General features: G+C 42.7%; 1 protein-coding gene across 16 annotated transcripts in view; it reads right to left on the minus strand.

The window, feature by feature from the left end:
* Window positions 1–16,454, minus strand: part of STK33 (serine/threonine kinase 33) — a 72,887-nt gene extending 56,433 nt beyond the window's left edge. For 3 of the 16 annotated variants that reach the window (XM_077321730.1, XM_077321722.1, XM_077321717.1), the window contains exons 1-2: window positions 16,287–16,411; window positions 15,440–15,489 (exon numbers count right to left, since the gene is read on the minus strand). The gene's annotated coding sequence lies outside the window, so the exon portion shown is untranslated. Of the gene's footprint in view, window positions 1–2,111; window positions 2,130–15,439; window positions 15,490–16,042; window positions 16,178–16,286 lie in introns of those variants that run through there. The other 13 variants (XM_077321728.1, XM_077321723.1, XM_077321718.1 and 10 more) reach the window with 10 other exon arrangements.
* Between the last annotated feature and the right edge of the window lie 704 nt (window positions 16,455–17,158).

Below are 17,158 nucleotides of genomic sequence, written 5' to 3' on the forward strand. Positions count from 1 at the left end.
TATAGCCAAATAAGCCTATTTTTTATCATTAACTTAGATGTGTAGGTATTACTGTTTTCCACAAGGTGGCATATTTGTACCATACTTCCTTAGTACAGCACAATTAATTTGTTAATACAAAAAACAACAACACCATTCCCCTCATTTACAATTCAGAGTCATGTAAGACTTTCATGTAAAAATTCTCTAAAATATTTCTCTCCTGCTGTGAAACAAATATATATTATAACTACATAGGCTTTAAAGGCACTGGTCTTCTCCAATTGTCAGGAAAACATCAACAGACACAAAGAAAATCTGGACACCACCATCAAGTGCTAGCAAGGCTGGTTTACCTGCAGCATGTTATATAATGTCCTAAAGCATGCCATACTAGATTATCTGTGTCTCACTATACCAATCACAGATACTTATATAGAAGACCAGAAATCACTCATACCAATATATTGTGTATTCAAGTTTCCTGTTAATGCCATTATATCTTTTTTGGATTAAAAAGTCCTGTTATTTAAATTATCTAATGAATACTAATTTCTAAGATTTAACAAACCTCTTGATCAATATTAACCCTGAATGGTAGGGAATAACCTCCAGAGCTGGATCAAACTAGCATTTGTGCAAGTGAAAGGCATTTCTTGTACAGCAGATGCATATGATTTCCATATAAAGGTAAAGGTATCCCCTGTGCAAGCACTGGGTCATGTCTGACCCCTGGGGTGACGCCCTCTAGCGTTTTCATGGCAGACTCAATACGGGGTGGTTTGCCAGTGCCTTCCCCAGTCATTACCGTTTACCCCCCAGCAAGCTGGGTACTCATTTTACCGACCTCGGAAGGATGGAAGGCTGAGTCAACCTTGAGCCGGCTGCTGGGATTGAACTCCCAACCTCATGGGCAGGCAGCTTCAGACAGCATGTCACTGCCTTACCACTCTGCGCCACAAGAGGCTCTGTATGATTTCCATATATTTAACCCTTAATCTGCAGTCTTCTGCCCTGTGGTCAACGATGCTCCTGACAGCCCTCTAAATATCAGGAGTGGCAGAAAAATGCAAGAGCAAGAGAGAGAGAGAGGAAAGATCTGTTCAATCTTCCACCTGCAGTTCTTACAGTCCACCCCATGTATTTCTATGAAAAATGTAGTAAATGTATGCATATGATTGAGTTTGGAATCATAATTAAACACTTTAAGCGCTGTAATTTAAAAGGATCTGTGAAATCAGTAAACATATTTTGCAATGCCAATTCTCAGGACACCATTGACCGGGGGGGGGGGGTTCTTGATTAAAATTTGGTCTATATAGTGCAACAAAAATTTTCATAGAATGCATAGAACACAAAAATAGTATTGTAATATATATTAATATATATATATATTAATATATATATTAATTTCAACATAAGTACAATTTGCCAGGTATCCCCAGATGTCCCTCCAAAAGTGATAATCTGGTCACCTTAGATAGTGCAAGACAGCAGTCTGTGCACGTAACTGCAGCAACTTTGCTTGCACAGTCTTATCTACTATACTTACTTCTGATCCCTCTCATTCTAGAGCATAACGATAGTTAAGGCTTGAAAATTCTACTTCTCCCATCTGAAAAACAGCATATCTATCTACTCTGCAAGGAAGCAATGCAAGGGAAAACAGTCATGTCTTCCAGCTGCCTCTTTCACTACTTTGCAGCTGCCATCCCTAAACCTGCCAATTGGGCAAGAAAAGTATCTCCTGCCCCTTTAATTGAGGTTTAAGCAGTGGAACTGGCAGCTGTAGCTTCATGTGGCATGACAAAATAATCTAATAACTGCTTGCAGATCAAACTGATATTAAAGGGGCAGTTAGAGGGCAACTGTAGATCCTTCATCTGAAGGCTGTAGACTGCAATTGAAGTTTTATCCCTACCCCTTGAAATCATTTCTCCTCTCTCCACCTTGAAGGTTCAGAGCTGTATGAGAGTGGATAAAGGTAGTTTCAAGAGAAATAATCTCTGGGTTCCCTTCTTGCAATTAAATTTAAAAGAAGTGCTGCAACTTTTCCCTTAGAGCAAATCTCTTACAAGGGAAATAAAAGCACTCTGCATTTATTTCATTAAATGAATGAATATGTCCCCCACCTTACCAGACATCCTGTTCTGTACTTCAAAGGAAATTCATCACAGTAAGAATGGGTGCATGTCACATGGGAAGTTCTCTTCACATGGACAGCAGGAAACTGCCACAATAAAGGGTAGCATCTAGTCGATACCATGTCCAATCCAGACACAACTCATATGGTTCCTTGATTCCCCAACCACTTCCCTTTATCAGACCAAAGTTCAAAGGTCACAGATGTACTGGGCAAGGGGTCTCCCTTGCTGACACAGCTGTTGCAATTCAGCTCAAGCCTTCTGCTAATGGAACAGGTCCCCAGAGCGTGCTTGCAGGCTCTCCCAGAATCTTTGGACACTTGCCAGTTCTGGCTCCTGTACTTCATGGAGGGTAGCCCAACACATACTGGCTTCCCCCTCCAGATTAGCCCCAAGGGTGTGGACCACATCAGCCTTGGTGAGGAAAGTAGCCCGCAGTCTTCCATGAAGCCTGCCACTTGCACCAGGAAATAAACAGTTTGTCCAGTGACCCATCATACTTAGCAGGAAACTTATGCCCCACCACAGTCCCTGTTCCAGGACTGCATCCCAGGGAATGCAGAGCCACGGGTGGAGTTTGCAGGTAGAGGTGAGGCACCAGCTGTGCTGTGGGTACATATGCCATGGCAGGTGGTACAGCCCAGCCCCATAGCTGAACCTGGTAAACTATGGGGTCATGGAAGGTGCCTGCTGATAAAACAGGGGGGTGCTTGTACCAGAGACATATATGTTAGGGGCAGTGGGGCAAATACTGAGGTCCCAGGGCGCTATAGCCTTGTGCTGATGGGGGGGGGGAACCATTCTCTCATCTGTGATAGAGCTCAGGAAGCCTAAAGGGTGAGAAGTACCTGGCAGGACCTGGTTGGGATCCCCACTGCTCCCTGTGATTCCAGGACATTAGTAGTGACTGTGTAAGAAGACACCTGTGCCATCACTGGGGGCAGGTTGGACATGGTGCTCTCAGTCCATCGAAAGAGGGCAGCTGTAAGGTTCCTCCTGGGTGGGAGACCAGTGGCTCTGTCGCAACTGCTTCTCAGGTCCTCTCTGGTTGGGAACCTGGAGCTAAGCCTGACTCACTCCAATGCAGTTGCAATGTCAGTACCATGGGAAATTTCAAGAAGTCCACAGGTGAGCTGATAGATCCTCCATTGGAGGAAGCCTCCCCCATCTGATGAGCTGTTCTGGGCTCATTCCCCATCAATGAGGTTCACCATCACCCCTCAACAGATGTCTCCTGATGCCACCTTCCCTGACAGTGTCCTTGCGGCAGATGGACAGATTCAGCCTGGTGCCCTCCTCATCCCGCCATGCAGGAGTGCTGTGTGCCTTCACTGAAGGCTTCTCTTGATGGGGCAAAGGCAGGGCATCTTGGAACTGGGAGCTGAGGAACTTGACCTTTTTGAGCTTCCAGTTCTAATTAACCACAACCCAAAACTTATCGGCATGGCCACTGGGCCCACCTGGCCTGAAGTCTGTTGGGCTACCGCCTCTGTGATGGCACTGTCTGCCAACGATAGCCCAGTGATGGCTCACCAAGGTATACTGAAGGAACAAAGAACACATGAGAGAGAAAGGGGGAGTCAAAGGCTGAGGATTTGGCATGGCTAACCGCCATACAGGAGGAGACTGGAGATATTGGCATGCCACATGACAATACCCGAGAGAATGAGGTGCCCCCCAGTCAGTCAGTCAAACTTTATTAGTCATTCAGACCAAGTTATATGAGGTGCCCCTCAGTAGGCCTCATGGTTTCCCCACTGTGAAGCAACCTGGCATCATGCAAACAGGCAGATTTGTCCAAGATAGAAGCTATAAGGAGGAAGGAAGAAGAAAAATTGAAGGTGGGGTAGGGGAGATAATGGCAGGTTGGCTGGTCCGTGGGAAAGACAGAAGGAAGCAAAAAAAGTGGAAAGGCTATGGGGGCTGCCAGGGAAAGAGGAAATAATGGGGGAGGGAAAATGAGATGCTTGCTGCAAGTCCTTGCAGATCTCCACTTGTCAATGTATTTCATTCTCAACATAGCAATATCTGTGGATACTTACATTTAGAGCTTTCTACAAACCTTTAAAAAACACGTTTTCAGAAAAATCAGAAATTGGAAAAAGGGAGGGTTGTGCAGCTAGGAGATCCTGGCACTATTAATAGTGCAGCCTGGAGATCCATGGATTCTCTTACAGCCAGGCAAGGGACAGTCAAAGGTGGTTTGCCATTGTCTCCCTCCACGTCATGATCCCTAGTTTCCCTTGGAGGAACACCATCCAGATCCTTGGAGGATTAGCATCAGGGATGGTCCTGCTTAGTTTCTAAGGTCTGATGAGATCGGGCTATCCAGGTCAAGGCAACGGGAGGATTAACTCACATACACACACACTGAATTTTAAGTGCCAGCACTTTAAAAGGCACAGGGTAGGGAACAGGAGTGCCTTAGCCTGCTGCACCTTGTGGCAATTTTAAATCCTTTTAAAATGATGCTGGCACCCCCAGGTTGGACCTCATGGGTACTTGTCAAGTCTAGTTTGGCACTTAGCATGTAGGTTTCCTTGGAACAACAGTTACAGAAATATATAGCCAGTCTTTGCATGAATGAACATCTCAGCTAAAATACCAGATGACATTATGGTCATGAAGTTATTTGAGGTCTTCCTCCAAAATTTTTTACAGCAGCTCATGAAACAAAATGATGCTCAGAAAGTAAGTAGTAGCATAAATTTAAGGCAAAATTGTGCTACAAAATTCACCAGAGCAAAGCAGAAAAGCTTCTCCAGTACTTTTCAGATTAAGGTGGGAGAAAATCTCTCTCTTACAAAAGGTACCTAGTCCTTCTGCTACCTACCCTACTCAGAGTTCATATTCCATCTCCCTGGAGTACCACAGGGTACAATCCTGTCCCCAAACTGTTTAATATTTTTATGCACCCTCTGGTCCACCTGGGCTGGAGCTTTGGGCTGGGGTGTCATCAATATGCAGATGGCACCCAGCTCTATCTCCTGATGGATGGCCAACCCAATTCTCTTCCCCCTCCCCCCAAGAAACATTTGCCTCATGTTTAGAAGCAGTGACAGATTGGTTCAAGCAGAGTCAATAGAAACTCAACCCTTCCAAGATGGAGGTCCTGTGGCTGGGAAGGAAGGGCACAGATCTGGAAACATGCTTGTCTAGCCTGGTTGGTGTGCACCTTCAGGTCACACGGCCCAGCAGGAACCTAGGTATGATCTCTTACATCTCCCTTTCTATGGAGTTGCAGGTCACCAGAGTAGCCTAACTGGCATTTTTCCAAGCAAGGCTACTAATGCCCTATCCACCCCTGGAAAACCTGGCCACAGCGATCCATGTGACTGTCACCTCCAAATTAGACTTCTGTAACTCACTCTATGTGGGCCTACCCGTGTCCCTGACCTGGAAATTGCAACTGGAACAAAATGCGGCTGCTAGGGTTCTCACTAGAACACCTTGGCAAGCTCATATCCAGCCAGTGCTGAGGCAGCTGCATTGGTTAATGGTTGAATTCTGGATCTGGTTCAAGGTATTGGTCCTGATCTTTAAGGTCTTACAAAGTCTAGGCCCAGTGTATCTGAAGGACAACCTGTGTGTCTATGCCCGGAGAGCACTTCACTCTTCAAATACCAACAGGTTGGTTGTCTTGAGCCCAAGGGAGGTCTGCCTGGCCTCAATCAGGGCCAGGGCCTTTTCTGTCCTGCCCACCACCTGGTAGAATGAGCTCCTGGAGGATCTCAAGACCCTGATGGAACTAACTCAGTTTATTCCTTGGCTCAGTTTCCCCAGATGTTTGGTTGAGACCAGAATATGGACTTAAAGATTCTGGGTTCCTCCTTGAAATCCTGATGACCCTATGCCACTAGAAGTTAACAACTGTGTTGTTTATTGTATTCTAATCCTGTGTGATACTGGTGGGGTTCATTTTATGTATTGTTTTAATGTATTGATTTTATTGTATATTTTAGAAGATTGCTGTAAGCCGCCATGAGCCGGTAACCCCGGAAACAGTGGCACAGAAATCAAAATAAATAAATAAAATTCCAAGTGGGTGCAAATCCCTGATTTAACCAAACTGATTACACAGACTGCCACGAACATTCCCAGAGAGTGAAAATTACTATCCAGATTAGTTCATAATTCAGAAGCAACAAGAAAATGATTAATGATCTTAGTCTGGTGCCCTTATGTCTTACAGCCTAGTAACCATAATATAACTTTTATTTCAACAACCCAGAAGGGACTTTAGAATTTAATTTATACAATTTAATAAATTATTAGAATAAAAGTGATCTAATTTAGTAAAGTGGTTGAGAAACCTGCCAGAAATCATATAAGGGAGCAAACCACAGAAGAACTTTGCAAAACTGAGAGCATTAAACTCTCAATACTGCTGGGGAGGGGGAGGGGGGGAGGAGGAGGAGGAGGAGGAATTTCAAGTTCTGTCCAAGTTTAGATCCGCTCCTTGCAACAAAGGGATTACTGTTTTTATCCTATAAAGGTAAAGGTATCCCCTGTGCAAGCACCAAGTCATGTCTGACCCTTGGGGTGACGCCCTCTAGCGTTTTCTTGGCAGATCAATACAGGGTGGTTTGCCATTCCCTTCCCCAGTCATTACCGTTTACCCCCAAGCAAGCTGGGTACTCATTTTACCGACCTCGGAAGGATGGAAGGCTGAGTCAACCTTGAGCCGGCTGCTGGGATCGAACTCCCAGCCTCATTCAGACAGCATGCCGGCTGCCTTACTACCCTGCGCCACAAGAGGCTCATTTTTATCCTATATTATTGCCAAATTAGCAATTAAATGTAGAAGTGCCTGGCAAAATATGTACAAGGGTTAGGATGGATCTATTGAAGTATTTTGGGACTTTTAACCAATCTTATATTGTGTTTTACTGTTTTGTATTTTGTACCGGTAGCTGACCGAAATAAATGTATTTGCTTGGATTATTGTTTGCTCTTTCTGTTTGCCTTGCCCTACTCAACCTTGCCACTCCACATAACAGAGAGAAAAAAGTCAGAAAGAACACTCATGAATTATGACAGATCCCCAGAAGGCAGCATAATAAGAAAGGCAAAATATATGGGATAGACAAAGCCGGGGGGAGTTCATAGAAGTCCTCAAATAAGAATCAGTTATTTTCCTTAGACTGGTGCAACCACTACTGCCAACCACTTCACTATAGTTATGTACTCAGGAGACATGTCACAAAATCACATATTCCCTTCCCGACATGCCCACCATAACTGAATGCAAATGCCTATTATCAAGCTTTGTCATTAGATTAGCAGAATGTTCCCATTCAGAATGAGCCCCCATGCATCCGGAAATGAAATTTTCTGTGGGAAACTCATAGTGCACATCTGATTGGAAGTCCTTAGATAGTTGCCGCAAATATAACCTTCAAACTGTGTAGCTGGGACTTATACAAAAATAGCCCCAAAGACATCACTAAATTGCCAAGCAGCACAGTAGGATGAAAAGTAACATAAGTAACACTGTAAATGACTGCCCAGATAAAATTTTAATACTGCTTTGATTTTTGTATGAGACCATTTTGGTTACATGTCCTTGGGAAAAGTTCTATGTTTTGCAGGATAACAAATCATAGTTTTAGAGTGCCACAATATTTCTTTCAGAACAAACTAGACTGAAAACATCTTTTCGAAAATATAAAGGAACAAGATTCCCGCAGTCATCCAATATGAATCTACCAATCCTATGCTTTATGGTTAAGTTATAGAGATTTTTTACAAAACCTGTTTGCCTTGGCTGTCAGCCCTCCTTTTTGCTGAATCATGCTGACAACTGAGTTTCCAGGAGGTCTTCCCAACATCTGCTTTTCTGTAGCTGTTTTCCTGACACATTCAAAGAAAGTATGGAATTTCTGTAGTGACTGTTTTCATCTCCAGTGGCAATCAGCAAAATCAAATAACTGTGAGTATCCATTCCTCACCATCTCATGCACAGCACAGCTTCTCCCTTTACAGCATATTGATTGGGCAGTCACATACCTGCCCTAGGGACTCCAAATTCATTGGATTTCAGTTTAAACTTTTGTTGGATTCTCTAATCTGCTCTGCATGATCAGTGACATCAGTGCACCATGGATCCACCAACACTGTATTGCTGATGTTGGTTCATGTCATCACTATACCCCCAAAAGTTGTTTGAATTTCTGTTCTCTGTATCTTTGGCACCACCTGGTTTGGCAAAAAAGGACTCTTCCATGCATAAAGCTTGTGGCCAGCAGGAGGACTGTTCACAGGGTCTACTGAAGATTTCTTGAAAGGCAAGGTTCTAGCTTCATTGGTTGTTGTTGTTGTTGTTAGGTGCGAAGTTGTGTCCGACCCATCGCAATCCCATGGACAATGATCCTCCAGGCCTTCCTGTCCTCTACCATTCCCCGGAGTCCATTTAAGTTTGCACCTACTGCTTCAGTTACTCCATCCAGCCACCTCATTCTCTGTCGTCCCCTTCTTCTTTTGCCCTCGATCGCTCCCAGCATTAGGGTCTTCTCAAGGGAGTCCTTCTTTCTCATGAGGTGACCAAAGTATTTGAGTTTCATCTTCAGGATCTGGCCTTCTAAGGAGCAGTCAGGGATGATCTCCTCTAAGACTGAATGGTTTGTTCGCCTTGCAGTCCAAGGGACTCGCAAGAGTCTTCTACAGCACCAGAGTTCAAAAGCCTCAATTCTTTGACGCTCGGCCTTCCTTATGGTCCAACGTTTGCAGCCATACATTGCAACTGGGAATACCATAGCCTTGACTAAACGCATTTTTGTTGGCACGTATCTGCTGTTTAGGATACTGTCTAGATTTGCCATAGCTTTCCTCCCCAGGACCGTCTTTTAATTTCTTTGCTGCAGTCCCCATCTGCAGTGATCTTGGAGCCCAGGAAAATAAAATCTGTCACTACCTCCATTTCTTCCCCATCTATTTCCCAGGAATTGAGAGGGCTGGATGCCATGATCTTTGTTTTCTTGATGTTGAGTTTCAAGCCTACTTTTGCACTCTCCTCCTTCACCCGCATCAACAGGTTCTTTAGTTCTTCCTCACTTTCTGCCATTAGAGTGGTGTCATCTGCATATCTGAGGTTGTTGATATTTCTCCCTGCAATCATGATCCCAATTTGTGACTCATCAAACCCCGCCTTTCTCATGATGTGCTCCACATACAAGTTAAATAGGCAAGGCGACAGTATACAGCCTTGCCGAACTCCTTTCTCAATTTTGAACCAATCAGTGATTCCATGCCCGGTTCTCACTGTTGCTTCTTGACTTGCATATAGGTTTCTCAAGATGCAAATAAGATGCTCTGGTATTCCCATCTCTTTAAGAACTTGCCACAATTTGTTGTGCTCCACACAATCAAAGGCTTTAGCATAGTCAATGATGTCTGGCTCCAGGTCAGTAATTACCCCACTGTGGTCATCAGGGATATTAAGCTCACTTTTGTATAGTTCTTCTGTATAATTTTGCCACCTTTTTTAAATCTCTTCTGCTTCTGTGAGGTCCCTACCATTTTGGTCCCTTATCATACCCATCTTTGCATGAAACGTTCTCTTCATATCTCCAGTTTTCTTGAAAAGATCTCTGGTCCTCCCCATTCTATTGTTTTCTTCTATTTGTTTGCACTGTTCATTTAAGAAGGTATTCTTATCTCCTCTAGCTTTTCTCTGGAATTCTGCATTCAATTGGGTGTATCTTTCTCTTTCTCCCTTGCCTTTCACTTTCCTTCTCTCCTTAGCTATTTGTAAAGCTTCCTCAGACAGCCATATTGATTTCTTGCATTTCTTTTTCTTTGGGATGGTTTTAGTTGCTACCTCTTGTACATTACGAACCTCCGTCCATAGTTCTTCTCTGTCTATCAGATCTAATTCCTTAAATCTATTTGTCACCTCTACTGTATATTCGTCAGGGATATTATTTAGTTCATACCTGAGTGGCCTAGTGCTTTTCCCTACTTTCTTCAATTTAAGCCTAAATTTTGCAACAAGAAGCTGATGATCTCAACCACAATCTTCATTGGTATGCCTTTGCAAACCCTGTAGTTGCTGTGTCTACTGCCACAGCAAAGACTGGTGGGAGAATTTCATGATGTAGAACAATCAAGGTTGGATGGAGATCTTCCATGTGATCTGTGAAACCTTCTTTAGGATTGTCAGAGATTTCATACCAGCACAAGGGAGCAGTTTTCAGTAAAAAAGAGAGTTGGAGTACAGTATCTAGCAAATGGTAGCTATTATAAGGAAGTATGAAAGCAATTTCAGATCAACCTGTCCATGGTAGAGAAGATAGTCCTTGAGGTAAGATTCACCAAGGACTTGAGACTAGGTAGAGTTGCCTTACATCATGCCTTTGCCATCTTTCAACAAAGTGTCAACACCATTGTTATAGCTTTTGTTATACCTCACAGTATTTGTTTGGGAAAAGGGCATTTTGCTCTTGTTGCCCTCTGTAAATCTGTTCCATTAGGCCTATTATGCACCGAGGGGAAGGTCCACATTCGAGGTGGGATGGCAGTGGCTAAAATCACAAATAATGCACGCCGCAGGCAGCAGCCGGGCACAGAGTCGACGTATGCCGCTGAAAAAGCTGCATTAGCGAAATGCGGAAGAAAGTGGCGCTTCCCAGGCGACCAGGGTGCAACTAGAAGTGGCTTCGGAGTGGCCGCGTGCATAATCGGGGAGGTCCGTGGTATACAGGGTGTCTGGGTGTGCTTGCTCTCTCTGCTTCTGTGCACTTCGGTTCTGCCAGCAGGGCCTGCGCCTGCACATGCCATGGCCGCCCTGCTTGGTGGCCCAGCCTCGATCAGCACCGTGCTCACCTCCCTTCCTGATTGCTCCACATCGCTGCCTCGTCGGCCGCAGCTAGCGGCTGCTCTGGGTTTTGCCACCCTTCCCGTGCGTTTGCGGTTTGCTTCGCTTCTTCCTCCTCCGCGTTTTCCATGTGACCGCCAACCGCCGTTTCAGCGGCTGTGCATAATAGGCCTTACTGGTATCCATGGCTGATGAATACTTCTACCAAAATGATAATAGGCATTTTGATGAAGGGAAGGGAGTAAGGACAGTAGTTGCAAACTTCATTAGAAATCAAATATCTTGACCTCTGGGTAGGAATCAGAACACTGTTGATTATACTATACACTTTAATGCTTGAATTCTGCATCAAAGTTATTTCTTTAACTTCCACACATTGAATAAAAATAATCTACCATTTCACTGAAATGTGTACTGGCTCCCTGATACTGCAATGGATATCACTGCTTCACAGATCTGCTGCTAACAATCTTAGAGGTGAAATCAAATATAAATAAGTTATGAAAAACAATATATACTGTTTTTTCTGCAAAAGCAAAGTTTAACAATACTTCAATTGTTTGCATTTTTGTCATGGACATTTGGTTCTTGTAGATACTGCCTAACATGTAAAAAGAAAATGCCTGGGGAGAAACTAAAACAAGAGGATGAGGAGGTGGATAAAGGCTGGAAAGACCACCAAGGAGCATCTATCACCTGAAAAACCAAACACCCCTGAAGATTTTGGTGATGACCCAGGTAATGCCCAGTCCCCATTTTAAAAGAAGAATTTCTCTCAACATAGCATTATGATTCCATTTGTTTTTAGCATCACACCAATTGCATAATGTAGGCTAGACTGTGATAACAATACTGGCTCTGGCTCACCAAGATAGCTTCAGGGAAGAGCTGGAATTTGAGGCCTGGTCTTCCAAATGTTAATCAACATGATAATCAACATGTTGATCACAGTGAACACAGAGGCAAAGAATTCATTTTGCTTATTTTCCATTTCCTCGTCTTCCTTTAGCACTCTTTTTAATCCTTGGTCATCTAAGGCCCAACTGTTTCTTTGACTAGTTCTCTGCTATGAATATGTTTTTTAGTTTGCTTGATGGGTTTAGGAAGCCATGCCCCAAATTCTCATTTTTGTATTCCTCTGGCAGCCCCCACCATCCCTTCTGTTCACTTCATTGGGGCAGATCTTCCACTTTTTTAAAAGAAGATTTTTATTATTTTCTTTTTTTGTTTCCTTGGCTGGTGTTGTTAACCATGCATGCATTCTTCTTGACTGGGCAGTACCTTTCCTAACCTGAAGAAAGCATTTTGAATTAGTGTGGTTTTAAATATCTTGTGTCCTCAGCTGGTCCACACAATCAATGTTCCTGTGCAAAATATGCAGTGCTTCCTATACCTTTTCTTCTCTCTAAAAAATAAGCAAATCTCTGGTCTTTCTTGTACCAGGACTCTAAATGGCCTCGAGCAGCCTTGTTTGAGCTGACACTCTGTTTAAATTTAAATTTAAAGCAAGGCAACCAAAAGAAAATGGAAATTTGCTCAATATGGTATTTGTATGACCAAAGCTTCCATCCATACTTTTGAGTTATATGGTTGATAAGGGCAGTGACCCAGGTAATGCCCAGTCCCCATTTTAAAAGAAGAATTTCTCTCAACATAGCATTATGATTCCATTTGTTTTTAGCATCACACCAATTGCATAATGTAGGCTAGACTGTGATAACAATACTGGCTCTGGCTCACCAAGATAGCTTCAGGGAAGAGCTGGAATTTGAGGCCTGGTCTTCCAAATGTTAATCAACATGATAATCAACATGTTGATCACAGTGAACACAGAGGCAAAGAATTCATTTTGCTTATTTTCCATTTCCTCGTCTTCCTTTAGCACTCTTTTTAATCCTTGGTCATCTAAGGCCCAACTGTTTCTTTGACTAGTTCTCTGCTATGAATATGTTTTTTAGTTTGCTTGATGGGTTTAGGAAGCCATGCCCCAAATTCTCATTTTTGTATTCCTCTGGCAGCCCCCACCATCCCTTCTGTTCACTTCATTGGGGCAGATCTTCCACTTTTTTAAAAGAAGATTTTTATTATTTTCTTTTTTTGTTTCCTTGGCTGGTGTTGTTAACCATGCATGCATTCTTCTTGACTGGGCAGTACCTTTCCTAACCTGAAGAAAGCATTTTGAATTAGTGTGGTTTTAAATATCTTGTGTCCTCAGCTGGTCCACACAATCAATGTTCCTGTGCAAAATATGCAGTGCTTCCTATACCTTTTCTTCTCTCTAAAAAATAAGCAAATCTCTGGTCTTTCTTGTACCAGGACTCTAAATGGCCTCGAGCAGCCTTGTTTGAGCTGACACTCTGTTTAAATTTAAATTTAAAGCAAGGCAACCAAAAGAAAATGGAAATTTGCTCAATATGGTATTTGTATGACCAAAGCTTCCATCCATACTTTTGAGTTATATGGTTGATAAGGGCAGTGAGGGGGCACCAGTGATTGGCTATTGAAACTTCTCTTCAGGAATTATCTTGTTCGATGATGAAGAAAAATGTACATGCACTGTTTTGCTACACTTAAAAAGGTTTCCTTCAATTATCATTTATTAAAATTAGTTGTTGGCTATCTCATTATGGGAGAAGACAAAGACAGCATTATATTGCTGTATCTGTAAAAGGCAGATTTTTTTTTAATGAAAAGGAAGAACAGTTATCCACAGAAAGAAATGGTTACATACAATATGTCCAACACAGTAAAAAATAGCCACTTCCCTACCTCGCCCCACTTATGTTTTAGATTATTAAAAATATTATATATTTAAAGGAAGATCAGAGCTGATAGCTGCCAGAGAAAAATGATGCCAATGTGTCATCTGAAGTGCACAATGCGTCCCCATAAATAAAATGTCTAAATTGGTATTTTAAAGCATTCTATCACAATAAGACGCAAAATATTATGTGTTTTTTTAAAGTTTGGTGGTGTAGGGCATGTTAATGGGGACAGGCAAACATATGGTATCATGCTGGCAAACCAGATAATTTTTTTATTTATTTATTTTATTATATTTCTATACCATCCTCCCTTTCAGCTCTCGCCTCTGCCAGAGGGGTAAAAAGATAGGACAGGGCAGGGGAGCAGGAATTGGGGAGGGGGGGCACTTCAAAATCCCATTAAATATTACACAGAGCCAAGAAACATACTTCATGCCTGCATCTTTAAAAACATTGGCACAAAGGCATCCCAAAAAGCCATTAAAAAGATTAAGAAAGAGCAATGGAAGACTGGAGGATGCTACCATGTGTAACCTTGGGGGAAAAACTGACATAGCTTGGAAGATGAACCACAATAATGATGCCAGCAAGTCCCATAATAATGATGCCAGCAAGCATAATTCTAACAATTCATTTCCTAACCTCATAGCCTAAAGATATATATGAGCAACTGCAACCAGCAGAGGACATTTGAACATAAATATGAAAAATTTGTTATGAAAGAATATATAAGAATCTAAAAATATAGCTAAAATATTAGGAAGAATTTCTAAATCCAGAGTTGTTTCTGCACAGATGGTCCTACTTTCAATTGGGTTTATAATGCATATATATAGAAATCTACCACATTCCAAGTGCCTTTGCTCTACTTTCTTTTCTGCATGAACCATCATCAGACATTAACCAAGGCAATATGCAACAGGCTCAATAGCAATTTAGTTTCACATGTAAACACCCTAAGGCTGCAGTCCTATGCACACTTATTTTGGGAGAAAAAAGAACAGACTATGGAAGTTCCTTCTGCATAAATATATCCATTATTTAATATTAGTTTGCTAAAGCAGTCTTTTGTTTTCCATTGAGATGACCTATAGTTGACCACATTCTAATTTGAAATACATGACTGTAACAAACTAGTAGTACAGAACACAAAATTGTAAAGTGATGCTTTATAAAGAGCTGCAAGGATAAAATAAAGACATTTCCTGTGGTTTCAGAGACATCTATTCTAAGAAAAACTATGAAACAAGGACCAAAATTATATGTGCATTCTAAAGCATGAAGACTGTAATTCACCTTTTCCATCAATTGATTTACAAATCCAATAGGAGCATACTTAATACTGGCTTTTTGCTTTTTACAAATTAGGAACTGGATATACTCACTTTGTATTGTTTAAATATGCATACCAACAAGAAAAGTTGAAAAATACTACTTTAAATGATAAATGTGAATTCAGTCACAGCCTCTCTAACAATTGTGTACTTCCTAGAACAGCAAAAAGGATTGTAAAACTCCAGATTATTGGCAGACTGAAAGTGTAGTCATGTAATGCTGCTAGCTAAACATTTGGATCTCTTTATGAATTCAAAAGGACAAGATAGCAGAGATATCCATTAACTTGGCAAGTATAACTTTGGTCTGTGGCAGCCACTACATATAGTTCTATCCCAAGGCAATATATGCAGATTCACAGAGAGTAGTGAAAAACTCAAGGTAATGAGGAATAAACTTACAACTCTGTGTGATGATCTGAGCCACTGGAGAGCTATGATGTTGAGTGAGCCTAGTAACAAAACAAACCTTAATTGAAACTTCATAGACAAAAAGCCCTAGATGTAGTCCATTAACGGGGGGGGGGGGGGGGTCATTTGAGGTCAGAAATTCCTGAGCTTGTGAAAAAGCTATGTAAAAAAGAGCTCTTATGGACATGGGATTGTGATATTTTGTTAATCGCAACCACTCACTGTTTTTCCTACTTGGGTGTTATACTGGGCAGAACTTCCCCTGCCCATCCATAGGTGAGGCTTTCCCCCATCATTGCTTCTGCTTTACCAAGCAAGTTTTTCCCTGTTGTGTTACTGATAAAAGCACAGAAACCACGTCAGAAGGAAAAGTTGGCAACCCTATGAAAATCTTGTAAACAAAGTTAAAACATGGCTTCAGCTTTTGCACGCGCACACACACCTATCACTGTGGAGAAATGGTGACACCCAGCCAACGACCTCCCCCCCCACACACACACAGAACTAAGGTATCTGCCTGTTCAAATGATACAATATCCAAACAAATCTCAGAAGCGTGGGTCAAAAAGAGCTATTTAGCGCAACAAAACTCACAGAGACCCCGAAGGCTAGGCTGGCATTCATTCATTCATTCATTCGCGCAAAGGTCACACCAAATGGGGTCCCCGCGGAACAGACCGCTCTGGGAGCCCTAAAGCCGCAGGCATCCTCCGCGTTGTCATGGCAACCGGACAACTCTCCTCGCTTGTCCCCGCGGCGCGAACTAGTTCGTTTTGAAACTCGAGGGAGGGGGGGGGGGGGCTGCTCTTCACTTTCAGTGCTAACGAACGCGTCTCACCCGCTGTCCTTCTCCGACGACGGTCCCTTACGGCCCCCGCCGCCCCGGCCCCCAGGAGCTCCTTCGCCCCTGCACAAACTTTTCGCTAAATTCGCCGGCCTGCAGATCCACGAAAGGTAGTGCGGCCGCGCGGGGACAAAATAATCCAGAGCGCGGAGACGTTCCTGCCTTCTTCCCCACACTGCAATAGAGGTGGCGTTGACTGGGCAGCTCTGACAAGGAGGAACGCTCTCGCTCGCTCTTCCTTCTGGTCCCCCCCCCCAAAAAAAATCCCCCTCTCCTGCAGATTATAAACCTAAACATACTGCTAGGAAGCAAGTGCCATGGATATCAAGGGGAATTAATTCTGAGGAAATGTTAGGGTTGCCAGTCCCCAGGCAGGTCCTGGGAATCTCCTGAAATTATAACTCATCTACAGATGACAAGGAATTATAGCTCATCTACAGATGACATTTTATCCCCCGGGATAAAATGGCTGTTTTGAAGGATTCACTCCACAGCATAATACTGCAGTGAGGTCCCTCCCTGCCCTAAATCTCACCCACTCCCAGCTCAAGCCCCAAAGTCTCTGGGTTCCCAACCCCGAGCTAGCAACCCTAGGAAATGTGGCTGTGAGTGGATTGAAAGTGATTGTAGTAAAGTAAAAAAAAGATCTCATACATGCAAAGTTTGTGTGAATGGCAGAGTTGTTCAAAATAAAAAAAAATGATCCTGTTGCTCTGCCATAAAAAATATAAGGTAGTATTTCTACACTTTGGGCATACTAGATTTCCAGAATATCTGATTTTAAGAAATTATTCTGGTGGCAATGATGCCCTGATCCACCTTCAGGCTAACCATCTATACAGCATAAGACTGTATACAATGCCAGC

This window comes from Paroedura picta, chromosome 2 (assembly GCF_049243985.1).
Source record: "Paroedura picta isolate Pp20150507F chromosome 2, Ppicta_v3.0, whole genome shotgun sequence".
In the NCBI taxonomy this organism is placed as follows: domain Eukaryota; kingdom Metazoa; phylum Chordata; class Lepidosauria; order Squamata; family Gekkonidae; genus Paroedura; species Paroedura picta.